The sequence below is a fragment of the Adiantum capillus-veneris genome, chromosome 9, assembly GCF_014529385.1.
Source record: "Adiantum capillus-veneris isolate H3 chromosome 9, ASM1452938v2, whole genome shotgun sequence".
NCBI classification, from domain to species: domain Eukaryota; kingdom Viridiplantae; phylum Streptophyta; class Polypodiopsida; order Polypodiales; family Pteridaceae; genus Adiantum; species Adiantum capillus-veneris.
Window position 1 is genome coordinate 153,616,327 of NC_140939.1, and position 27,757 is coordinate 153,644,083.

Genomic DNA, 27,757 nt, shown 5'->3' on the forward strand with positions numbered 1-27,757 from the left:
TTTGGTGTAGCTCCATCAAAGCTCAGCTGCGATTTGTATGAGCAGATGGGGCCGTCGTCAATGATAAGGAGTCAAAGAGCTCCAAACCTAAGGGTTTAAACGGAGAGGACATGAACATGTGCAATAAATCAAATACAGCATAAGTGTGTGTGTATAGCAGACACACCATTTTGCAAGTAAAGAAAGTTGAGGGCAATGAAGTAGTAGAAGCACCAATTGTGGATGTGATCAGGGGCCTGGTGGGATCAAAACACAACCAAAGAGTGGCGCCACATGCAACATCATCATGTTCAATAGAATCTCTCTCTCTCTCTCTCTCTCTCTCTCTCTCTCTCTCTCTCTCTCTCTCTCTCTCTCTCTCTCTCTCTCTCTCTCTCTCTCTCTCTCTGAGCATGTACACATAAAATGGGTGTGTGCATGTTCAACAGAGCTCATGCATACACCCATAGTGGGCTGAGTTATGCCTATCTAGAGCAATAAAGATTAACATTTTTAAATGATCTGGTGGAGCTGTGAGCATTGGGTATGTATCGTTATTGTGCTAGAATAATTCTTATGCGGGTTCTTGCTCCATAATTGCCAAAACCAATTTCGTCTAATCTGCATTTGGTTATAGAGCAAGCTTGCTATTTTTGAAATTTTCATATGGATTATATGTCGTTATTTCGGTAGGTTGAAAGTTATGTATTCTAGACTAGGGCTAAGTTTTCTCTTTTTGCCCATCCAAAGTGTAGCATCTGAAGGAAAAAGCCAAAGCCTGAATAAGGCAATGTAGGCATCAATGCCAAAATTAAGCACATGGCTTGAATGTCGTAAACATGAATGGTCCATTGGCCATTTAATGTTACATTTAAGCCGCTTATTAGTAGAAGGAATCTTTTTAATTCCTTTGTTGTTGCTTTAGTTGCGGCTTGGAAGGTAGGATAGAATTAAGGAGGGGAGGTTCTACTTGAAAACTGAACAGGGTGATGTTTTCAGTAAGAGAAGGCTTGTTTCTAGATTGAAAAATGAATATACTAGCACCTTAAAGGCTGCATGGGTGAGAAAATTCACGACTGAGATTGCTAGGTGTTGAGGGCTATTGCAGAAACATCTCTGTGTGTGTGTGTGTGTGTGTGTGTGTGTGTGTGTGTGTGTGTGTGTGTGTGTGTGTGTGTGTGTGTGTGTGTGTGTGTGCAGTGCTTTTGGACGATATGTATGCCCAAATAGAGTGCTTATAACAAGAGCACAAATATTTCTTTATAAACGTTCTCTTTAAGATGTCATCACTTGGAGTACCATCATTGATAGCTTAGATATGTCCCAAATGGCTATGACAAACAAGCTTTCAGCAGATGCAAAGTGAACACTTGTGTATGATTTTGACATGGGGAGATCTCTAGTCATGGGTTGTTGCACAAACAAGTTTTTCCTTGCAATGCTTTCATTGACATGAATCATGACTAATGCGGCATCCTCATGATTAAATCACAGAGGTTTCTTCATGAGCTTCTTGCTCGGATGTTGTCATTTACATCACGTTGATTGCAGGATATGGCCAACATGGTTGTGGCAAGGAATACTAGACTGTTTTGCAGGGATACAACGTTCAGCTTTCTCGTTAGACAAAGCATTTTGGTGGTAAATAATGAGAGTAGAACCCCCCCTTGGTTCTTAGGTAAAACTAGCAGAAAAGCTAAGAGATCATACTTTTCTCAATCAAAGTTGTTGTCTTTTGGGATGGATGATGAGCAAATTGTGTGCGTGCATTTTCCCTAGGATGTTCTTGGTCACCTCATATGAATTGTGTTGTTTTAGGTTTACTTGTCCTCCTCTTTCCTTTCCCTTTGCTTCTCTTGTCTTCTTGCTTTCAATTGCCACTTTCTAGTTGACTATCACCACTTGGTGAAGCTTTTGTGGATAGTTGTTCCTACAAATCGCCTTATGCTCTTCCAACCAAGGAACAAAGTTTAGCTTCTTTCTGTAATATCCAATACCTCTACATGTGCCTACCACTTTCCATGGCTTGCATGCTCCCAAGATGTTTGCAATAAAGTAGCATGGTTTTCCACTCCACCTCATATGGCCACTGGTCCCTCCAAAAACTGGAACCATCATATTGCCTTCCCTACCACTGTACTTAGGTTTTCGGGATCTTGATTGGCAAACTAGCTTTGGAAGCACACTCTAAGCAAGTTTGGAGCACAAGTCAAATCTCATTCCCTACCCCTTCAAGCTCTTGACAAATTAAGGGCTTCTTGTAGATCATCCCAATGTGGTAAGTCAAAGCTCCCAAAAAAAATTCCTTGATAGCCAAGCAACACCTCTGACCACTACCCCTCACAAAAATGTGCATATTGCAAATTATCATGAAAAAAACCTTCATCTAAGTGCACCTTTATTAGGGCAGGCCTTGTGATTTCATCACTTGTTTACGTTTTATTTTTTTGAGCTAGAGTCGGCAAGACGACAAGGAAAAGCGCCTTTAACTCACTTGCACGCAAGCAAAAACACAACTAGTGTGCCGTGATGGTCAAATGGTTTAGTCGTTGTAATGGATGCAAAAAGTCACAAAGGTAAACTTTAATTTTATTGAACTATAGGTACAAGAAATCACATGGTGGGATCATGTAGTTATCCTCTTTAGCTACCCTTCAGGAAGCAGGCATCACTGATATCGTCACTTCTATCAGTGCATTGCTTTTGCTCATTCTATGTTTGAGCAAAGTACAAAATCATGAGGAGAAAAATTTGAAGCTTTTGTGCATAATCCCATCCCCAAAGACATGAAATTATTGCCAGCGACACAACATGTGCTTCAGTAGCTTTCTTGAGCCATGTTAGAGCAAACATAAGTGGTATTGGAGACTTGCATTCTAGAAAGGAAAAAACTCTCATGGGCTTTGTCAATTCTAGAAGCATCAAGAATGAGCTTGGTATTGGATGCCATCCCTCAAGCATAGATTACATATTGGTCAGTCTACTCAAATTTCCTCTAGCCATATGGCCAATGGTCTCTCTCTCTCTCTCTCTCTCTCTCTCTCTCTCTCTCTAACTATCTCTCTCTCTCTCTCTCTCTCTCTCTCTCTCTCTCTCTCTCTCTCTCTCTCTCTCTCTCTCTCTCTCTCTCTCTCTCTCTCTCTCAGAACACACACAATCGTAGTCCTAAATTGTGCACCTTGCTTGCGCTATACTGCTAGCAATTTCTTGTACTCTTGAGGCTACAAACATGAACCTGTACTCATGATTCACTCCTAGTTCAATTGCTAGTCTTGCAATGCTAATCTTGAAGTTGTTGATTGGTGCTGCAATGCTCATCCTTGTGCTGTTGGAATTAGGGTTGCAGAGAAATGCACACAGCTTGGAGAAGACGAAGGAAGCTCAAGGCACACAATAGAGAGTGTGTTACTTAGTATGCAATGGAAAGATAGATAGCCCTAGAGTGATGGGCGTATATACAATGCTCGGGGGAAAAAACCTCCTAAAGAGGGAAAAAATGCCCCGATGGTCCTAGTGTGTTCACACACATCACTACCACATGTATATGGTAACAAATCCCCCGTGGAGTGATGCGGTGAACGAGAGCTGTCACATGAGTAAAGGGAAGTGCCATGCCGTGAGGACATGATCAGTCCACAAAGGGGAGTAAGACCAAAGCTTTGTGGAAAGCTTCAAGCTTCTCACGAGACAATGCCTTTGTGAAAAGATCTGCAAGGTTGTCCTGTGTTGGCACATAAGCCATGTTGATCTCTCCTGCTGAGAGCCTCTCCCTGACATAGTGGTAATGCACCTCAATGTGCTTTGTAGGAGCATGAAAAACTGGGTTCCTTGCAATTGCCAATGTGCTCTGACTGTCAGTGTAGATAGTGTTGGCAGTGTCCTGTCCAACACCCAAATCAGCCATAAGGCGTCTGAGCCATACACACTCAACCATAGTTCTGGAGTGCCCTGTAGTTAGCCTAACAACTCGAAGTGGCCACAGTAGGTTGCTTCTTGCTCAACCATGATATACATGAACTGCCAAGCATGAAACAAAAACCACTTGTGGACACTTGCGTGTCAAAACAACGAGCCCAATCTGAGTCCGAAAAATCATGTAAGTCTGGCGGCAATGATCCCCCTTGGGATAAAACAAGCCAAGATGAAAAGTGCCACTAAGGTAGCGGAAAATCCTCTTGACAGCCTGCCAATGCTATGCATAAATCTGCTGACTTGTGAGACTGCAAACTGAATATCTGGCCTCGTGTTGCATACATAAATGAGGCAGCCAATAGCAGTTTGGTAAAGAGTGACATCAGTAGGATCGCCAGCATCATGTAGACTCAACTTCAAACATGTTTCCATGGGAGTGGCAATAGGTTTGCAATCCTCAAGTCCAAACTTACATAGCAATGTGTGTATGTAACTTTTCTGACACAAGGCAATACCACCATCACACTGCTTAAACTATATACCCAAGTAATGATGCAACAATCCCAAATCTTTCATCTTGAAAGTAGCATTCACATCAATCTTAAATTCAGCAATATGTCTCTCATTTGGTCCAGTGATCAGGAAATCATCGACATAAAGAACCACAATGAGAAGTACATCACCCTCACACTTTACATACAATGTGCTTTCTGTTGGACTGTTACGAAAGCCTCGTTTAACCAAATGAGTGTCAGCTTTCGTAAATAATCGTGGTAGCCCAAAATTGATCAAGATTGATACCAGAGACTCTAAGCATAATTACAAACAACTTTTGTGAAAGCTCACAAAATTTGGATCACAAAACAGACCAAAAACTTGATAAAAATTGAAATTTGTACTAATTGTCGAGAAATTGAGTTTGACTTGATAAATCTTGTTCAAATTTGGTACAACTTGACTCAGAGGCTTAGTTTAAAGTGTAGAACATGTGTGTATGCTCAGATGATAAAAAATATGCTAAAATTTGACAGATGTAAATAATCGCGATTATTTACTTTTGTCCAATTTTCAAATATTTTGGGCCAACCAAGCATACCACAAGTTCTATCATGTTGTATGGAACACTCACATCAAATTTGGTAAGAATTGGATCTTTAAAGTGGAAATTATGGCTAGTTTTGTAAAGTCAGTCTACAGACACAAAATTGTTGACAAATTGAGCAGGGTTTATCCAAACTTGGGGAAACTTTGCTAGGGAGCTTAAGTTGAGTTGCTTTACCTGTTTGTATCATCATCTGGGCAAAAAAATGCCAAAAAAATCCAAGAAGTAAATAATCACAATTATTTATATTTGCTCCAGAATTGAGATTTTTTACACAACTGAGTATACCACAAGGTCAAGCATATGAAGTAGATTACTCATATCAAATTTGGATCACAAAAGTGAGACTTGAAAAATGAATCTGCAGACACTAAACAGTCTAATAACTTGGATAAATCTTGTTCAAACTCAGTGAAACTTGCCCACGAACTACAACAAAGTGTCTAAATGGAAAAAAAATTCTAAAAAGTGAGAAAATTTGAGAAAAGTCAATACTTAGATTATTTACTTTTGAGCCCCAGAGACAAGATTTTTGGACTTTTGAGCTTGTACAGTGTTAGAGCAACATAATATAAGGTCACTTGTCAAGTTTGGGTTCCATCGTATCCAGATTAGTACATGTTAACTTAGTTTCCAATGCAGATTAGTCCTTTAACTCTTTGCAAGGGTAGAATTTGGAAATCTTGTTTGCTGACTCACTTAGCTCAGATTGAAGTGATATACACAGACCAATCACAATAGTTAGCAAAAATTATACAGTCTTTGAGAGAAAACAACTAACTTGGTTAAAACTAACACAAGAACCAGGTTACAGGAAAAAAATTGGGAGCTTAATAGGAGTTGAATTAAAGTCAAGTGGTCTATCCAAGGCTTAACAAGTCTATATGAACCTTAGATCTGGTCGTATACTAGCAAATCAAGGCATACTTGGAGAGACCGCTAGTAGAGTATCCGCCGAAGAGAGTGTGAATCAAGGTGATCAATTGGGCACTATCTTTGAAGAAGTCCCAGACACTTATTCCGACTCAACATCTGAAATGTCTTCCTATTTGACTCAGTCAGGAGACGAAACAACAATGCGATATAAGCACATACTCACCTTTTATAAGACTAATGTTCATGGAGCTCAAGTTTACTTCGATTTGAATGAAGAGTATGCCATTTGCATTGATGATCATGACATAGAGTTTGAAGAGGAAATCGGGGCTAACAAACAAGGAAAAATGTATATGGATAAAAACGGGACTCGGTATGTAAAAGTTGAAAATCTTGATGTAATAGACAAATGGAAGTTAGAAGTGAATACAATAATTCCAGATATGACAGCAAAAGAAGATCCACCGACTTTAGAATTTGAGGGATACGATCAAGTTGATCTGAGACCTTTGAAACGGCTTAGCATTGACAATCCTAGGATTGGAGTCTATTGTTGGGAGGATAGGAATTTCAAGGATCTTTTATGGACCTCTCACGCCAAACCAGGACAATTAATACCCATGAAGATCATGTATATCTTCAAAATCAAAGACAAGGGTTCATCAAATCTACCATCTTACCTATTTAGCAATTGTTATAACAATAACTTTGTTATGATGAGTCGTGAGGAGGTAGAACAGACCAGATACTAAGGGTGCTCTATAAGAGATTGGATATTGGGGCAAGGACTTGATCCTATTTCAAGAGAGGAACTCCATGAGAGATATTTTGGGAGCAATGTTAAAAAACTCAAATCTACCCCATCACGAAAAAAATCGAGTGACATTAGAGCCAGTGCAGGGCTACATGAGTCACTATTTCCAACAGATTGGTTTGAAGTACTCAAGACAGGACCAAGTGCCAAAAGAGTTGGAGCTCAGCCAAACAGACATGTCAGACCAGCTCATTTTCAAAAATGGATCAAAAAATACAGTGGATCTGGGGATCCATATGACCACTTAGCTAGCTTTAGGCAAGTGCTAAGAGCATAACGCATATTTGATTTTCACACTAAATTTGAGGGATTTGGAATGGCCTTAGAAGAAAAAGCTTTGACATGATTCCAAAATATTCCACCAATGGCAATCATGGATTTAATAACATTAGCTCAGGGATTTGTCGCTGCATGTTTCAAAACTAGGATCAAACATAATTCGGTAGCCTTCAAACAGAAGCAAGGTGAGTCTGTTAGGGATTGTGCAACTAGGATGAAGTAATACACTACAAGATGCCCAGAATTGGAAATACCAGCAGAAGAAAGATTAGTGTCATTGTTTCTAGAAGGATTGTTAAACAAAGAACTTCATGCTATATTGTATAGCAAGAAGCATATGCCCCTAGAAGAGTGTGTATCAGATGCTATTGACTTGGGAGACAATCGTGATATTTTCAATGAAGAAGATGTCCCTAAGGATACTCAGAGTGAGAAAACAGCATCCACAAAACCAACACAAGTGGGAACAGCTGCTACAGCACCACTTACAGCCATAGAAGACATGTTCAAAAGGATGAACAAAATGATGAATAATATGAAAAAAGATCCTATGCCCTGAGGACCTGGGCAAGGGATACCTCAATTGGGACAACCAATTAGGCCACAAAAATGGTGTGCTATTGAGGGTAAATGGACAAACCATGAGACCAATGAGTGTTATTATCAACCAAAGTACGATGAAATGTTCAACATGTGCCAATGAGACCAGAAGGACAATCCATGTATAGATATCAGCCTAATATGGCCCCGTCACACCACCGATGGGTATGGAAAGACCACAACCAATGTTGGGTCACCAACCTCCATTTTTTGGACGTAATGCAGTGCTTGTAAAGTACATGCATTCAGAAGGAGTCATATATGAACAAGCACTAGTGCTTGTTACACCTTATGTTGAGCCTAGTCCATCTACCATAATGATAGAGGGAGAGTGGTATAATTAATATCCACCTTCAATGAAAGAACATATGACTTATGCTACACCAAAGCTTACATTGATGTACTTTGTAGCTAATCAAGGTGTTAGAGCTCCAATGGTAAGACCCATGATTAAGCCAAAGACTGGGAACTGCCATAATTGTGGTGCAGATGATCATTGGAAAAATAAATGCCCAGAAGCTGACAAGAACATTAAGCCAGTTGAAACTTTTTGTACACAATGTTGCAAGAATGGTGGACACTTCCTTGACGACTGTCCAAAAAATTCATCAAAGGAAAAGCAGTGGTAAATGTAGTCTGATACCTAGCAGCTCTTCCAAAAGTGAACCTATTGTTCCAATCAAGGTGATCACTAGAGCCCAAGCTAAGAAAACGAAACATAACTCCTTTGATAAATCAGAGAATGCTAAAAATTCCTCTCAAAAGACCAAGAAAAGGGGACATCAAAGATATGAGATGAGAAAACAAAAACAAAAGGATGAAATTGAGAAAAAAGCCAGGAAACTATTCCAAGAAAAAGTAAAAGAAACTGGGAGTGAAATCAAGGAAACCACAATAAAATCTGGAGGATCAATTTTGATAGACAAAATTTTTGAGCTAATCCACGCAGCCTTGGAAGCTTTCCAAGTGGGACTTTAAGCAGGAAAAACATGGAAAACAAATGGAAAAACTATCCTTCTCCAAATAAAGAAGCAGCTAAGCTTGAAGGTTATCAAAATCTGGTAAGAATTACTCAAGAGATGCTAGAAAAACAAAAACCCAAGCTTGAGAGTATAGCAAAACCTGAGAAGCTTGTGGTAGAAACCAATAAAGAGAAATCCAAAGTGGTGGTAGAACCACACCTTGAAACTAAAGAGCCAGAACTCATAGTGTCTGACAGTGAAGATGCTTTAGATGGAATCCGTTTCTGGAGGAAGATTGGCCAGGACATTTATGGGAAAAAGTGAGAGAGATTAATGATGGGAGCATAACTTTGAAATCAACTCCTATAGAGGAAGTCTGGTTAGACAATTTACCTCCTGATATGGACATTGATATACAATCCTTGTATAGGTATTGCGGCTCTGAAGCATATGGAATGTCTAAACCATTGACTCTAAAAACACTACCCTCTTACTTAGGAGACAATGAAGATGAGTCCATAGTGTGCAAAACCACTCAAGTAAAAAGAGCGGGATAGACACCGGAGGTAGAGAACATCCATTCAATCATGTCAAGCATTCAATGTACTCTTACCTTGGAAGAGCTGTTAAAAATCAGACTACATTTATGGAACGATTTACAAAAAACTTTAGAGAAGGTGGGGATAACATGGCTAATCGCAAAAAAAATTGGGTAAATTGAAACATGAAACGGATAACAAGGAGATTCGATCCGTCCCTATGAACAAAGTTGGATAATACTATGAAGGGAGAGAAGAAAAACATAACCCTTTCGGTGAGATATAATGATGTGGAAACGATGGCAATACTGGACAGTGGGGCTGGCATACCCATTGCCACAAAAGCATTATGGGAATCATGGGAAAACCCAACCATTAGACAAACTTGAATGAAATTACAATTGGCAGATGGCCACATAGAAGAACCCCTAGGACTACTTGAAAAAGTGATAGTTAGTTCCTGTGGAATTGATTATCAACATACTTTTGCGATGGTGGATTTTGGAAAGAAACTTAATTATGAAATCATCTTGGGAAGGCCATTCACGCGGAAAGTATAGCTCATTCAAGATTGGGAAAACAATTACCTATACTTAAAGCAAGTGGGATCAATCACAAGGGTTAATTAGAAAGATCACACTTATAGAGTTGTAATGAAAACACCCATTCAAGAATTTGACTCAGTCTCTTCAGTTGAATCAAAGCTTCCATCTTGGTTAAACAAAGGTACACCTATTTGGATGTGTGGAGCCTCAAAAAACAGGAGTTTAAAACAAGAAGAATATATCTTAGAAAGGGATTGCACAGATGAATCATATATAACTAAACCCTTTTCGGAACATTTGTTTGAGCCATATGAATGGACTCAAATTTTGGCAACAATGGATGTATGTGTGAATACGTCCATACCTACTCAATTTTTCAATGAGGATGATTATGACATAGTTCTCATACAAATGATCTCAACCCTTCACATTGAAGATGAAGTTCAGGAATCCAAGGACTTACTGAAAGCTCAACAAGTCTTTTCAGATCTCTATTATGATGCTACTGATGAGTTTAAAGAGCATTCAGCTACATTCGATGATTCTGGATCAAAAAAGGAACATGTGAGGGCCCAACTACTCCTAAAAGGAGGTGAGGAAAAGTTTTCTGATTTTCCAAACCAAAAAACAAGAAGACAAAAATGGTATAGAAGGAAAAGAGAAACAAAAAACTTGAAATCTAACCTATGTCATCAGTTTCTAGTAGAAGACAGTTTCTGATGTAGCTATAGATACACATGATTGTGTCAAAGACAAAATCACGGGTAGATATCCTTCAGACAACAAACAAGGAACATCAAAAACATTAAAAAAAATGAGAAGGAAACTCAATCAAAACATAAACATCAGGATGATGAATCATCCATGACACAAGTTGAACGAAAGAAAAAATATCAAGAGTTGAAATAAACTCTAAAGGAGGTGTATACCACGGAAATGGAATCAACCGAGGAAGAGAGTTAAGATTAAATGAGTGTTCCATCCCATTACAAGAAATATACTCTCCAAGACCGAAAGATCATAGTGGAACAACATATAAGGGAACTAAGAAAATAGGGTGAGTCATATGAAGGACCTGAAAATGCAAAGAAAACAGATTTAGCCGAACCATGAGAAGAGCCTAGACCTATCTACATTGCAAACGACTTGACTGAAGAAGAAGAAGATCTTTTGCTAAGATTACTAAAGAATACCAAGATATCTTTGCTTGGTCTTATAAAAATCTCAAGGATGTTGATCCAGAAATTTGTCAACATACCATACATACCTATGAGAGATGATGCAAAACCAAGTAGACAACGGCCATATGCTTCTAATGAAACATTTGCCAAAAAGATTAAAGAAGAGATAAAGAAGCTCAAGGAAGCCGAATTTATTTATGAAATTGAACACACAGATTGGGTGTCTCCAATTGTGGTGGTACCCAAGTAAAATGGAAAATTAAGAGTATGTGCCAATCTCAAAAAAGTGAATGCAGCCACCATTAGAGATAACTACCCTCTTCCAATCATCGACCATCTTTTAGAACGAGTTGCAAGAAAAGAAGCTTACAGATTTTTAGACGGATTTTTGGGGTACTATCAACTTTTGGTTGATCCAAAAGATCAGCATAAAATTGCCTTTATAACTGAATGGGGTATTTTTGCCTATAGGGTTATGCCTTTTGGGCTAACTAATGCTCTTGTCACCTTTGAAAGATTGATGAGCCATGCTTTCAAAGAATATCTTCCTAATTTCTTGGAAGTATATATGGATGATTTATGTGTACATTCATCAATTCGGGTTGATCATTTTGAACATCTCAAAAAGTATTCAAAAAATGTAGACTTTATAGGATTTTCTTAAATCCTGAAAAGTGCACCTTTATGGGTAGACAATAAAAAATTCTTGGATATATAGTGTCTAAAAATGGCATAGCTATCGATATGGATAAAATTTGTGTTATTGTTAAATTGCCTAGACCAAAGGGTTCAAGCTTTCATGGGACATTGTGATATTACAGACGATTCATTTATATGTATGCTATAATCGCAAAAACCATGTATGGCCTGATTACACTCTTCGTATAAACTGATGAGTGTGAAGAATCCTTCATGAAGCTTAAACAAGCTCTCACTTCAGTCCCAATATTGAAAGCACTAGATTGGAATAAGATATTCCATGTACATGTTGATGCTTCCAAGTTGCCATTGGGTGTATATTAGCTCAACCAAGAGACGAAAAAATTGATTTTCCCATTTCTTATGCTAGTAGATAGCTGAATGTGGCAGAGAAGAACTATACAACCACCAAAAGAGAAGGATTAGGGATGATCTATGCCATAAAAAATTATAGACATTACCTATCAACCAACAAATTTGTGTTCTTTGTGGACCACCAAGCTTTATTGTACTTGGTCAACAAGCCATGCAACACAGGGAGAATAGTGAGATGGTTCATCATTCTTTTGGAATTTGATTTCACTATAGTTGTAAAAAAGGGCACCACACCACCAAAGAGCAGATCATTTATCAAGGATTATTTCGAGAGAATCACCAAAAGGGGTAGATGATCTACCAGATGCTTATCTATTCTCCGTGGAAATGATACCCCGTTGGTCAAAAAATATGGTTTCATTGATGACTATAGCTCAAGTGGATTCTCAAATACCACTTCCTATTACACCAGGATTAATTGGGCAATTGGCTATGTATAAATTACTAGCTTCAAGGCTATACTAAAGAAATCAAGATGGAATATTTCTTTTGTGTATTAATCTTCGTGAGAAAACCCAATACCTAAATCAAGAACACATGACCATAGTAGGATTTCACTTTGTGGAAGACCAAACTATACAACGGATCATGAGACTTGGAGTAGTTTTGGCCAACCATGAGGAGTGATGTTCACTCATTTATGAAAAACTGTCTTCAATGCCAGAAAAAAACACCCATACCTCATGTGACATCATTTCAAATATCACTACTTCCTATGTGGAGTAGCTATATAGTTACTTACTTATCAAGCGGAACATTTTCAAAGGATATGAGTACACGCCGCCAAAGAGCTATTGAAACTGCAGCAAGAGACTATGCTCTTATTGGAAACCAATTGTATTGGAGAGGAAAGGATCAACATTTGTGTCTCTATGCAAATGAAGATGAATTTATACCCACTCTAGAACAAGCACATGCTAGATTAGCTGGAGGTCACTTTTCTAATGAAACCACCTCTAGAGCAATTTTAATGGCAGGTATATGGTGGCCAACACTTTTTGCAGATGCCAAAGATTATGTTCAAAGATGTGATGCATGCCAACAAACAAAAATGCCAACAAGGGTAGATAGCATGCCTTTAAGACCAATGAAAGGGGCTAGAGCTTTTGCAAAATGGGACATAGATTTTGCCGGTCCAATACAACCACCTGCTTATAGAACTCAAGCTCAATATATCATTGTAGCTAAGGACTATTTGACCAAGTGGGTAGAGGCTAAGGCAATCAGGAAGAATGATGCTAGAACCACAACTGCATTCTTGTATGAAAATGTTTTCACAAGATATGGACTTCCAATAGAAATTGTCAGTGATAGGGAACTCATTTCCTCAATGAGGTAATGGAGTATCTTCTGAATGAATTTATGGTCATCTCCATAACAAATCCGCTCCATATCATCCACAAGCGAATGGACAAGTTGAGCATACGAATAAAATTCTTAGCTCAATATTGACTAAAGTGGTTAGTTTAGGACGAATTGGTTGGGAAATGAATCTACATGCTACTCTATGGACTTATAGAGTTTCATTCAAGATAGTTTTAAATGCTATACCCTTTAACCTTGTTTATGGTCTTGATGCCATACTACCGATAGAATTTATGTTGCCAACACTAAAGGTAGCTAAAGATCTTGATTGGACGGACATGAATTGTCTGAGAGGCTTGAAGATTTAGAAAAGCTTGATGAACAAAGGTTACAGCAGTAGCTCACATCTGTACACAAAAAAGGGGACCTAGTTTAGATTTATTCCCTTAAGCAGCACATTCCCAAATTCAAGAAAAAGAGAAATGGACCGTTTGTCATTGAAGATGTATCTCCAAGTGGAGTTGTTAAGTTGTCCACTATAGATGGTGAACCAATGGCTAACTGGATTAGTGGATGCCGCTTAAAGAAGTACCATTTGCCACTAGCCAATGATTTTCTAGAAAAAATATGTGTAGCAAAGCAAAGAAAGATTAAACAACAACAGGTTATTGATGAAGCTCAAGAGGAAGATCGACTTCGAGTACTCAAGAGGAAAGCTGTGGGACACCTCTATACCTTTATAGCCAAAGAGTTTTCAAACTTCAATTTTAGCACCAAAAAAACTCTTAGTAAACCCAAACTAAAAAACCTATGCTCCCTTGGGAATAAACAAGCACACGCCCACCCAAAGGACCATAGCACATAGGAGCAAAACCCTGTCAAAGCACGATTCACAACACACACCGACCAATGCATATGTAGACAACGGCCTCCCCTTTCATAATTGAACATCACAAGCCAAAAATTTGAACATCAATTCCACAATTCATAGATACATGCCCTCCCAATCTGTCTGCACACAATTTGCCATTAGGATGCCATAGCCAGAACCCTATAGAGAACTAGTCGTAAGAAGTTTAAGAGCATAACTCCAATTGGGGCACTTTAAAGCTTGGAAAAAATCTTGAAAAATGACTGGCCAGAAAGCTGAAAATGATCAAAATTTATTCTCCATGCTGCTATGTGCAAATTGATGCGAACAAAGAGCTGTCCCGGTACGAAAATGCGTAGAGAAGGCAAGGTGAGGGAAAAAATTTGCATCCAAAAGCATCAAAGAGGCACAACAATCCAAAACATAAAAACTTCTAAACTTTGGCTGAAATTTTTTAAGTTTTTACATGATTTTTAGTTATATACAAGTCTCACTTCAAAAAACTCACTAACAGGCACTTTCTGTAACTTGACAACCGACGCTACACTAGCGACCTGCACTACATGTAAATGTGCTTGCTTCTAAAACCCCACAAAAATAAATCCGCACACCCTTTTTACATTGGGAGTCAGTCCATATGTATAAATTTACTAAAAAAAAGGGGTGTCAAAAATGCGCCCAACATAGTTTGTCACACCGCATCCAGCTAGATCATTCATGAGATCAACAACAAAAAAGAGATCTTGTAAACCGGATGAGGGAGTCTTCATTTCATCTTCATAATTAGTCACATGTCAGAAAATTTCTCAAAAGAGGGCCCATTCCTTATCATAGTCATCAACCTTGCAACATACTCTTCAACCACTAGCCATTCACACGTGCTTTATGTGGGGTACCATCCAAGTCAGCAAGCTGATATGTGCCATTTAAAAACCTATTTAAAACCAAGAAAGGAACTTGCCACTTGATTAAAACATCTTTTGAAAATTATTATCAAACTCGCTATTGTAGCATACAACCATGTCACCCTTCTGGATGTCTTTGTCCTTCACCTTCTCATTTGCCTTCGCTTGATTGTTTTTCAATAACAGTTCATAATGCTCAAAAACCAGCAACCTGTCTGATTGTACACATTGCAAATATAAAAGCCTCTCCTTGAGTGCATCATTAGGCTCATCTTCAAGCTTTAACATCAGCCTCAAAGCTAGTATCAATAGGAAGCAAAGCCTCTTTGCCAAAAACTAGGTGGAAGGGAGAGAAACCAGTACCTGTTTTGATGGCAGTCCTATAAGCCCATAGAACACAAGGTATCTCTAAATCCCAAGTCTTCACATTATTTTTTGTCATATTTGTAAGCATCCTTATGAGCTCTCCATTAAACCTTTCATTCATACCATTACATTGGCGATAATATGGAGTAGTAAACCTACAATGCACATGAATCTTCTCACATAGATAATCCACCAGCTCTCCCCTAAAACCTAGACCCTTTTCAGAAAGTACTTTAATGGCATGCCAAAATTGCAACAAATAAATTGGGAAACATATTTTCTTGCGATTTGCTTAACAACTTTGGCTGCGGCCCACCTGTCAATAGCGGGCTTTGGCTTCGGCCCACCTGGATAGATAGTCAATAGCGATAAGTATGTAACATTTGCCTCTAGTTGTTATAGGTAGAGGACCTATTGTATCAATACCCCACTTCTCAAACACATCATAAGACACAATGGTGCCTCTAATTTCTGATTTGAGAACCCTATTTTCCATGCTTTGGCAGTCTCTACAAGACTTGCACCAATGATGCACATCACATTGAATGCTTGGCCGCACATACCCCTCCTGCAAGATTTTATGCAAAGTGATCTTTGAAGCAAAGTGACCACCACAAGAACCCTCATGATTCTCCTCTAAAATTCTGTAAAGTTTCTCTTTCCAAGGCACTTTTCTCATCACAATATTATCCCCTTTCATATACAAGGCATCACCAAGAAACACATACCGTTTGGCACAACGAAGGAAAGCATACTTCTTTGGTTTCTCCAACTCTGGTCCAACTCTGATATGCACCTGTTTGTAGAAGCTCTTCTTCCCTCTCTAAAGATTCTCTTCCCAAATAAAGAGGATAATCAGCCCTTATCACATACACTTGGCCAATTAAAGTTTGTGTTGGACCATGTGCTTCTTCATTTTGAGACATGCCCACATGCCCTAAACTCCAAGCTTCAAAATGCTTAAGTAGATTCTTCATTTGAAAACGCATATTTTTTTAGCCTTGGATTCTTACTTTTCCACACCCCAAGTACTTGCTTAACCACAAAAGGAGAATCACCTCTTATCCTCACAAGATGGATGCCAAGCTCAAGGCAAAGGTTGAGTCCTTTCTCCAAAGTAGCATACTCAGCTTCATTGTTGCTTTGTGTCATAGGCTTCAAGCTCCTTTTAGTTACCAAAGCACCTTGAGGATCATAAATTACAAATACCTCCTGAAGCTTCACCATGCGCTTTCCTATAATAGCCATCAAAAAACAATAGATAGGCATTGTCTATGTCAAGAGCTTCTACATGCTGCTTTTTCACGGAATCCTCCTTGATAAGAAGAGGGCTTTCTTTACAAATAAGCAAATCAGCTCTAGTGTAGCCCTTGTACTCTCCTCAGCAAATTGGAATTCATGTAGCTCCACAATCCACTTCATGAGTCTCTTTGATAAGGTAGGGCTACTCACCAATTGAGGTAAAAGAGTGTAGCTATTGGAAAACGTAAAAGGTTTGGGGAAAGAAGCTAGTGCCTAATCCTTGTACATGCATAAATTACACTCACCATGATGAGATCCACTTATGTATAGCCTCTTTCCATCTCTATTTTCACATTACTAGTTGCATGCCATCGCCACCCTTTGAGGCCTTTAAGTTCACACTCAAAGGTGAGTAAAATCTTGTCGCCTTGGGGTTCCTAGTGCTATTTCCCACACCCTTGGCCATAGCAAAGAATCCATCTTCGAAGGGTATCTGGACAAGGTGCTTGCCAAGGAAATAAAAAGACGATCTCGATGATGAAACTTTAAACAACTTTTGCAAAGCTTCTAAGTAGAGCTCACCAAGAGTAGACTAGGTAAGAGCATGACTGTTGGCATGAAAATTTTGGCACGATAATCACCAAGAGCTTCTTTGGAGCCAAAAATCTTCTTCTTACCTCAGCAAAGACATCTAGAACTCTCTACGATACAAACTCGACAAGGATTTTTTTTTTCTATCAAGCAAGGTTTTGACATCAGACAAAGCATGATAGCTAAGTTTACTAAGATCTATGCTCTCAGCATTGGACAAGCTAATGTATGCTTATTCAGCACAATAGAGCAATCACATGCATTAATTGTAGGTACTCTTTATGCTTCCACTTAAGAGATACTACTCAACAAGGTCGCTTATTTGTCGACGATCTATAAGGTCGATTTTATTTTCACTTTTTGAGGTATGCACAATGGTGCATAACTCTACAAGTTTCTATTTAATGACATTTTGACGATCGTTATCGATTAAACTCGATAAGGTGGTTTCCAAACAATGTTGCAAACATGCTGAGCAAGGCTCCTTTCAACATTGGGCAATCTAAGGTATTTTTTATGATTCTCAATACGACGTACAAATAGACAATAAAAATTGAATTTGTAGGAGACTTTTGAGTGCCAATAAGCAATTTAAATTTGGCATTTTACTTCTGATACGCTAGGCAAGCAGAACACGATCTTTTTGTGAAGTAAGGAAATTTTGCCTTAAACAAGGCTATTAAGGCTTGGACCTTGAAGTGTTTATTAGGCATGGCCTCTCAATGTTTTTAGAAACAATAGATGGCTATGAGCTTAGAAGATCCATCATGTTTTATTCTTACGATGTAAGTATGTGAAGCAAGGCTTCAATTTTAGGCATATTACATAGAAGCTTCCAATGTTCGGAATATGCTACCAACATACAAACTTGGGGGGACTCGGTAACGTGTCTGAATGGCTTTTTATTCAGTGTCGATATGCACCAAGCCAAGAGGGATTACATGGTACATATGACGCCTCTCAAACTTTCTAAATCCATGGGTATGAGCCAGATTCAACCAAGGACCAACAAAAGTGGATTGAAATTCACTCTCAACTGGCCACATATGGATGCCAAGGCTAGACAATTTCAAGTTCTTCTTTTTTTTGGTGTTTTTACCCTTAATTTGGAAGGATCTCCTACTGTACAAAGAAAAGGGCTTTGAAGGACATAACGAGTTGCAAGGCTTTGACGGACATAATGAGATGCAAGGCTTTGAAGGACATAATGAGATGCAAGGATTCTACCCCATGCCAAGGTATTGCTCATTAAATTAGGACCCAAGCTAATGGCACACAGGTTTGGGAAATTGACAGTACTGGGATATAAGCTCACATTTTATGTATGACAACATCAAATTGTGATGTATCCATGCCATCATAGATTGTGTAAGGCACTTACGGTATCGGCTCAAACTATTGAGGCCGTCCTTGTAGCCAAGGGTTTATCAATTTATTTCTTGCACTTGCATGCATGGCACTCCAATAAGGTGGAATTCATTCCACTTAATCATTGTTTATGCTTCCACTATCACACCGAATACTCTATTAAGGACATCATTATACACCTAGTGGTCACGGTGGATTTCATTCGATGTTATCTCCACATGCAATGGACTCACACACTTCTTTAAGATGAGGTAAGATCTTGTTTATTTCCAATGATTTTTATTGATGATTCTCCTAATGACATGGTTGCAGGAGGTACTGACAATTGTGCCTTTCACTCAATAGCAATTGAGGTCGGTATCTCTACTTGTGCTTGTTGCATCTCAATGCATCAATATGGTTGGCCATCCTCATGCACACATTTGAACTATCTCTCTCATAGCCACTTTTGTCATAACACAAACCTGAGCTCCGTTGTCTCACTTCCTTGACACATGTCTCTCTCATAGCCACTTCCATCATAACACAAACCTGAGCTACATCATCTATATAGGCATGTACCTGCATCCTCTTCTCAATGACAACATCCAAAAGTGGAAGAACATCGGTAGGACTACCCACCCTTAAGGCCATATTCTACACTGCATGCACATTGCCTTTAGCTCTTGGCAACCTCATGTTGACACTCGTGGACCACTACCCCCTTAGCTTGGGGTTCAAAGCCAAAAACTGACCAAAAGTGACGTTAGCTTTTTGGCTCCGTACATCACTTACTAGGTCATACTCTGAGTAGCCGTGTCCCAATTGGAAGTTCGTTTGTTTAATCTTGTAGCACCTCCTCCTCTTGCTAGTCTTCAACTGCTCTCTGCCTTCATACATCGTCTCTTTACCCTTGTGAGCTCTAAATTCATGCTCGATCATTGTTTCCCTTTAAGATCTTGCCCTTTTGTTGGCCAAAATCTCAACATCTTACTTATCTACCCCAATGATATTCACTCTAGGGATTTCACCACCATCTGGCGGAGCTGGCTACACTCGATTCTCAACCGCTTGCTCTCTTTGGCCATTGATTGCGTTTGACCCCTACCTCTTCCAAATAGTGGGTACATGCCACCCCTTTCTCTTGGTAGATGGGGGAAATCCTGTGCATAATGTCCCTCTTCTCCATAGTTGTAATATTCTGCCAGGCAATGGCCTCGCCCTACCTCTTGCTGCTCTCGGTCGTCCTCTATCCATCACTCTTAGTTGCAACTTTTGCATGTGCTTAGAAAAATCCTACAATGAATTATGTGGAACAAATGCTACACCTCGATTCCCATGGTTCTCCTAATGAAAAGCCTCTCTTGGGCTTTGCGGTTGGGGAGGAACCATCGTCTCGTAGCCCAACATGACCTGCTAAATCTTCTTCTTTATCTTCCTGCTCTTCAATAAAGCAATTGCAATTGCACCATTGTAATTCTTTGGGCTTTCAAAATATACCTTTTCCCTCACCTTAGGATGCAAACATGCCATGAATTTATCCAGCTTAAAATAATCCCCATTAGCCAATTCTTCCCCACATGCTTCAAAACAATCCAAAACCAAATTGAAATCTTCACTTACGTCTTGCTTGAGAGCATTCCATTTTGCATCCATTTTGAGTGCGATGCCTCCTTGCAAATGTTATGAAGAAACCAGCCCATAGAGTCGGCCAAGCATGCCTTGGCTCACCTTCCAAAGCTTCATACCATACTTTAGCTTTTACTCACATCACCAAAGGAAAAGTCTACATTTTTCTATCCTCGTCGGCATATATAGTGATAGTATATCAACTCGAAATCCGATATCCACTCGTCTGGATTCTCCTTGCCTATGAAAATCGGTCCATAACTCTGCATCACCATGACTTCCAATGCAAAAAGCTATGTCTTCTTGTTAAACTGGAGAAATCAGTGTGCTCCTTAGTAGGGGCACCAAAAGCTGGAGAGGGGGAACGAGATAACATACCCATCACACAACACAAGGTCTCTCTATAGCTTAGGGTACCCCTGTCCTCTCAAAAAAACACCTTCAAAAGATACAACCTTCAGAGCCTCTCTATAGCTCAGAGAATTCACAACACCCATGTCCTCTCAAAAAACACCTTCAAAAGATACAACCTACACTACCAGACCATTGCTTGCACACTTACCATTGGTCACACACTCGGAAAGACCACAACACAACTCCCACCCACTGCCACAATCCATCTCAACCCTTGCATACGCACACAGCTGCTCACTCTCACTCCCTTACACCAAACACCACCGATCCAGGGGGGACACACATCCACACTACCGCCACCGTGGGATACCACAAGAGCATGAGAAAGAGATGGGGGGAAGGGGAAAAGTCACAAAACTAGGCAACAATTGCTTGCTATTGCTTCAAAAAAACACTTACAAAGCTTTCAAGGCCATCACAATGGCCCCTTCCATGAGAAAACACCCAAAGGTTTGACAGGCACACCCCTATGTCAAAAACTCACTTTGCAGGCTTCAAAACACCTCAAAAGCCCTTAGAAATGATGAAAAAATCCCTTTTGTGGGGAAGCCCCGTCAACTTTGGGAACTGTTTTCTGATTGGTCCACCTAGTACCTCATTTTTGGCATTTTTTGGATGGGCGGTTCCCTCTTGCTTGCTCTCTCTAGCTACTCTTCTTGCCTTGAGTTGGGAAAGGGGGGGGGGGGGGCTAACGACATTGCTAGTGCCCTTGGCACATTGGAATGTTCCATTTCCTTTTTCTCTCTCCCTTCCACTTTGGAACTCTTTGGAACTCCCACCTTTGAGATCCTTGTCTGATCTTTGACCTGACCCTTTGATGGGCTTTTACCCCCTTTGAAGTCCACAAAATCTACCTTCTCATCTTCCTTCTCAATCTAACTCACTTCCTCCCTCTCTTTGCCACTAGCAATGTTGCTGGTGGGGGGAGCCTCTACTTTGCTTTCAAAAAATAGGGGCGCGTGGGAACTCAGCCCTTAGTAGGTGCACCATGTAATCATATGCCCGACGCATTTCCGCCATCGACGACCACCAAAATATTGGCATGACACTGCAGAGCCACTCGCTCCCGCGTGCATAGCGCCCATAGACCACCATCATAGCCACGCTTGGGAGTGAGCTCTGGGAAGCACCCCTCCAAAAGCCAAAAAACTTTAAGTGATATATAAAAATACATCCATTTTCCATCCCACCTTCCCAGTGTTGTGATCCCCTGCTCGATAATCTGATGCTCAAGCCACGAAACCTGGTAAAAAAATCATCGTGTTGACTCCAATTTGTGCAAGCCCCGTCGCCTTCCAACTTCTTCGAGCCCTCCAACAAAGCACTTGAAAATTGAAAAAAACCATTTGAAGCTCTACTATTGCCATCATCCAAAAACTTTGACGGGCCCTACCTTTGCAACCGTGATCCAATTGACACCTGATGACTTGCATACCATGCGCTAGAACCCTAGCAAGGCTAAAAAACACCATATGGCATGCCTCCCGATGCGGTCAATCTGCCACTCAACTAGCCCTTGACAAATCTTCAATTGGTCATAACTTGCCCATCCAATCTTCCATTGATGATCTAGAAAGATCTGCATGCTCCACAACTCAAGCAATTCAATGCTATCCACTCACACTAGCTCTAATTATTTGTCCCCACTTGCCTTGTCTATTGGGGATCTGCAAAGAATTCCATCTTTAGACCGTCATAAATTTCACACCGTGGCTCCATTCAAGGAGCCTTCTAGACCAGTTTCTAGAGCATCTTGAACACCACATTCCAAGGCATCAACTTAGTACTTTGGGCACTTTGACCAACCATCCCAATTGGCCCTTTTGGAGCCTCCTTTGCCTAAAAACCCACCTTAAACACACATTTACACTGCCCTTTGCTTGCCCAGGGTCTTCACACCTGCTTTAGCACTTTGCCATGCACTTGTATACACCCTTAGAAGTGCTTGGTACAACTTCTTGCCTCGACCAACTTTGGTTGCACCAACATGAAATGATGGGCTTCAAAACCATGTACTCATAATCTCTTTATATGGTCTTTAATTCACTTTTCTTTGGCACTCTCTCTCTTTTACTAGCACGATCTTCTTTTCCCATATTAGATAGTCTAATAGAAGAGATCCCTTGGTAGAGGACGTGATTCACTTTGCTTTGGCCCGCTCTCTCTTGTTGCGGTGTGTGACACATCCGCACCACCACAAGTGAGGACACCCGCTACTTTGGACACCTACACATTTGACATCACTGATTAGGTCATCAAATGCCCTCTCCCAACTCTATAAAAGAAGCCCAAAGCTACACAATTTCTATCCACTTTACACCCTATGCACTAGCCATCACTTTGTACCCATTTGCATATTAATTTACTTATGATTTGCTAATTGTATTAGTGTCAATCTCTCTCTAATCTCTCTTGTAATTCTAATCACATCATGAACGGCTTGCTAACATTGGAGAGGGAGGATGGGGAACACACCCCCCGACACACAAACAACTGCCCTTATATAGCAGAGGTATTCAGAGCACCCCCGTTCTCTCAAAAAACACATTCACAAAAGACAACTCACACTAGCAAGGCCTCGTTGCACTTCACCCAATGCACACACGCTCTGCACAATCCTCAGACATCGATCACACTGATTTTTCCTAATTCTAGCTCTTCCACAAGTCAACACCTCTCTCTCTTTCTCTCTCACACACACAGGAGGCCCGGGAGGCGCACACGCTCACACACAGTGGCACCACATACCCTGGAGACGAGCAAAGAAGAAAGGGGGGAAGGGGGGAGAGACGATGCCAAAAACCGGCAATGACAACTTCTCCTTCAAAGAAAAACACCATCTACAAAATCCATATGGCCTGCTCTAGGTCGAACCATGGTCATCATCAATCCGTATAGAGGGGCACACACCTCCCTCGAAGCTCAACTACGTCAGCACACACATCAATAGGAACATTCACCACTGGCTTCACTTCAGCAGAAGCTTTTCCTCTTGGCAGCCTTCGTTGGCTTCTTCTTCTGCAAGACGCTTTCTCTTTAAGGTCGCTTCACGGATGATGCTTCACCATCACGTGCCGACGTCGACCACCTAGTGCACAAAGATTTTCTTCCTCTTCCAATTCTCTTCCTCCTCCCCAATTAAAAAAAACCTCCTTCTTCTCCAGCCCCATCACAGGGCGCTCGTCGCTCCTCCGCTTCCTCTTCTTTCTTCCTCAAGGGAACACCACCCCCCCCCCCAAGGCCCAAACCCTCCTTTTCTTCTACCCCTTTTTTCCCCAAAAATCCCCTCTCCAAGCAATAGCGCCGGGAGCTATTGCTTCTTGGCTCTCCCTCTCAAAAAACCTTTTTCTTTTTCTCCCTTAGCCTTTGAGCTTTGCCCTTTTGTTTTCCCAAACTCCATCCATCCTTTCCTTTTTTTATGCCACCCTCTAGCCGGCCTTTCCTTTTGTACTTATAGCCACGGGTTTTTTTGCATTCATTTCCCATGCTATTGGTGCTTCTATGCGCTTGAATTCGCCAAATGAGTTTTTTGATCACTCCACATGGGAGCTTCACCATACTGATTTCGAATTCCAACTATCGTCCACCACTGAATGTCACACTAGCCCCGAACAACATGTCCTAAAATGGAAAAAACATTCGGATCTCTTTTCATCATGATTGCCTACCAATCTGATGTGCGTATGCCCATGATTCTGATCAGAGATCCCCAAGTTTTGGTTGACTCCCCATGTTGCATGCAACTTTCCAGAACCTTGGCAAGCTTAAAAAAATCATGTCGACGCGCCTACCAACACGGCCCGATGAGCATATACCCGACCCCTGACAAATATTCCACATGCCATAACTTGCCTGTTTAAGCTTCGAATGGCAATCCAAAAAGATCGACATGCTTCCCAGCTCAGGCACTTCATGCCTATCCAAACATATCACCTCAGGCCACCTGTCCCCACCTGCCCTGTTCGTCGGGGATCTGCAAAGCATTCTAACTTTGAACTTCAATATCTCTCACCTTGGGGCTCCGTTTGACGAGCCACGTGGACCAACTTGCACATCATCTCAACCACCTTTACTTGTCACCCTAGCTAGAACTTTCTGGAGCCTTTTTTAGCAAAGAAACCGCATTAGACATACACTTCCAGTATCATTTTCCTACCCAAGTCCTCCACATTGGCCTTAGCCCTTTGTTCTGCACCTGCTAGCATCCATAGCTTGGAATAGAGTGCTTCCCTTTACAGACCAACTTTGATTGCACCATCATTGCCCAACCCCTAGTTGAACATTCATGTTCAACCACATTCATGTTTATTGCACCTTTAAAAATTTCACCGCCAAACTAGCAATCGAAAGCACTCCAAAACCACAACTATATGTACAAAAGTTGTCTCCTGTCACCTGTTGCACCTACTCAAGCGCGTTGCCCAACCCCCTGCATTGTAGCATGGTTACCACCTGGGTCAAACACCTTACATTGATCCCATCCATCCACCTACAACATGCTCACATAGTGCCGCATCAAGGCATCTAGCCAACCATCCACATAATCTATCCATAGCGTATCTCCACCGCTCCCAGCATCCATAGGCATATTTCCCACTTCAAACAAAGCATCACCAAATGCATTACCACTCTCATTAAACATACCATCACTCACACCAAACATACCATGCCCTCCCTCCCAACCATATAAAGTGAGATCCTCCTCAAGCAAATCCTACACCTGCTCAACAACCCACTTCACAGCTGCATTTATGAGCATACCTTTCAACCACCACATAAACTTCCTTTGACAGCTCGAACAAGTCCACACCCTTGGAATTTTCTTCATGCTCAAAAGGACCACTCGGCTTAGCGGGCAACTCTTTCAACATAGGCACCCCGGGCACCATCACTTCCATACTCACCTCCATACCTTCCTCTGTCGGCACCACCATAGCAACAAACTTTTGCTCTCCCAAAGAAATTGCCAATTGTAGAGGGACAGACCCTCATATCACCTGCATTCTGGTCAAAGCTTTCTCAACAAGCGCCTGTGTCTCTTCATCCATCTCACCCATCGGGTCATTAAACCCCCAATCATCTTCATCTTTGATGCATTCTTGGCCAAAAGAACCTGTATACAGACATTACATGTGCAATCCATAGGCAATTGCAACTGCTCTTCCCTTTTATAAGTATCCGACGCCTCTCACTTGCCATCTTCTTCAACCTGTTCTTCTTCCTTAGCCACAACAAAACTCTTCTTCTTGAGAAACCCTTGTGCCTGTTGTACAATCAAAACACCTTCCACAACTACCTTGATGATCATTGTCATTAGCATGGTGCCACACAACACCCTCACCTATATGTCTCCATTCCCAAGCTCCGATGCTAGCACCTGCTCAGCCTTTATAGTGGCAACCACCAGATCCTTATACACATAACAAGGTAACTTTACCTTTACCAGCACCTACTCTTCGGATTCTATCTCCTAGCTAGTATCTCTATCCTCCTCGTTCGTTTCCCAGAAACTTGAGCTTGTAGCCTCATCATCTTCACCATAGGCTAATTCGGCATCAGCATCATCATCCTCTAGCTTCTCCACAAAAGCTGAACCATCATCGTGCCCACTTTTGTCATCCAACCCCAATCTCTCGACACCTATCACTTGGCCACGATCTGTTACCCTCTCATACAAGCACTCCACAAGAACATGCTCCACCTTTTCAACCTGCACAGGGCACTTGCAACCTCCTAACTCCTCTACATATAGGCTCTCTTTAACGAAAGGCTCATCCTCATTGATGAGCTCCTCCATAATTGGCATAGACGCTTTACCAATAGGTAATTCCCAAGGAACATAGTCAATCATAGGCCCTACCCTAACAGGCTCCACACTTCATATCATTGCTGGCACCATACTTGATGTGCCCATAAAACACGCTGCTGCCTCAACAGGCGCACAATCTGCAGGCTTAGGCAAGCCCAATTCCACTTTCTTTCTCATTTTCCTGCTCGTCACCTTGGCAACTCTGACTGCCTCGGCATAAGTCTTTGGCTCTTCATCATCCAACTTATCTCGAACTCGAGGACACAAGCAAGCTAGGAGCTTCTCCAGCTTGAAACCATCCACATTGACCACTTGGGTGGCAACAATCAGATCACTCCAACAAGCTTCAAACTTATTGACAAAAGCATCAAAATCATCACCCATATCCTATTGTAGGCTTTTAATCTTTATATTTGCTTCAATAGCCGATGCCACCTTGAAAAACTTGAAGAAAAACTACTCTTGGAAACCAACCTAATCATGTATTAGCAGCTTCTCAATCATCAAACCAAGCCTTCTCTTTACCTCGCAACACGAGTAGAACTATCTGCAGCTTTTATTTATCACTCCACATGTGCAATGATAGCATAAATAACTCAAAATCTGCCAACCATTCATCCGTATCTTCATCACCATTGAAAATTGGGACAACACTTTGCCACAATTTTGCTTACAAATGCATCATCAGGGAGCAATCAGTGTGCTCCTCAGTGGGGGCAGCAGAAGATGAAGAGGGGGAATGCACCTTCACAAAAGACAACTCACACTAGCAAGGCCTCGCTTGCACTTCACCCAATGCACACACACTCTGCACAATCCTCAGACATCGATCACATCGATTTTGCCCGCTTCTAGCTCTTCCACAACTCAACACCTCTCTCTCTTTCTCTCTCACACACACAGGATGCTCGAGGGATGCACACGCTCACACACACCGACACCACACACCCTGGAGACGAGCAAAGAAGAAAGGGGGGAGAGACGATGCCAAAACCGGCAATGACAGCTTCTCCTTAAAAAAAACACCATGTACAAAATCCATATGGCTTGCTCTAGGTCGCACCATAGCCATCACCAATCCAAATAGAGGGGCACACACCTCCCTCGAAGCTTGACTCCGTCAGCACACACATCAATGGGAACATTCACCACTGGCTTCATTTCGGCAGAAGCTTTTCCTCTTGGCAGCCTTCACTGGCTTCTTCTTCTGCAAGGTTCTTGCTCTTTCGAGCCGCTTCACGGACGATTCTTCACCATCGTGTGCCAACGTTGACCACCGAATGCACGAAGATTTTCTTCCTCTTCCAATTCTCTTCCTCCTCCCCAAGCAAAAAAACCTCCTTCTTCTCCAGCCCCATTGCAAGGCGCTCGTCGCTCCTCCGCTTCCTCTTTTTTCTTCCTCAAGGAAACCCCCC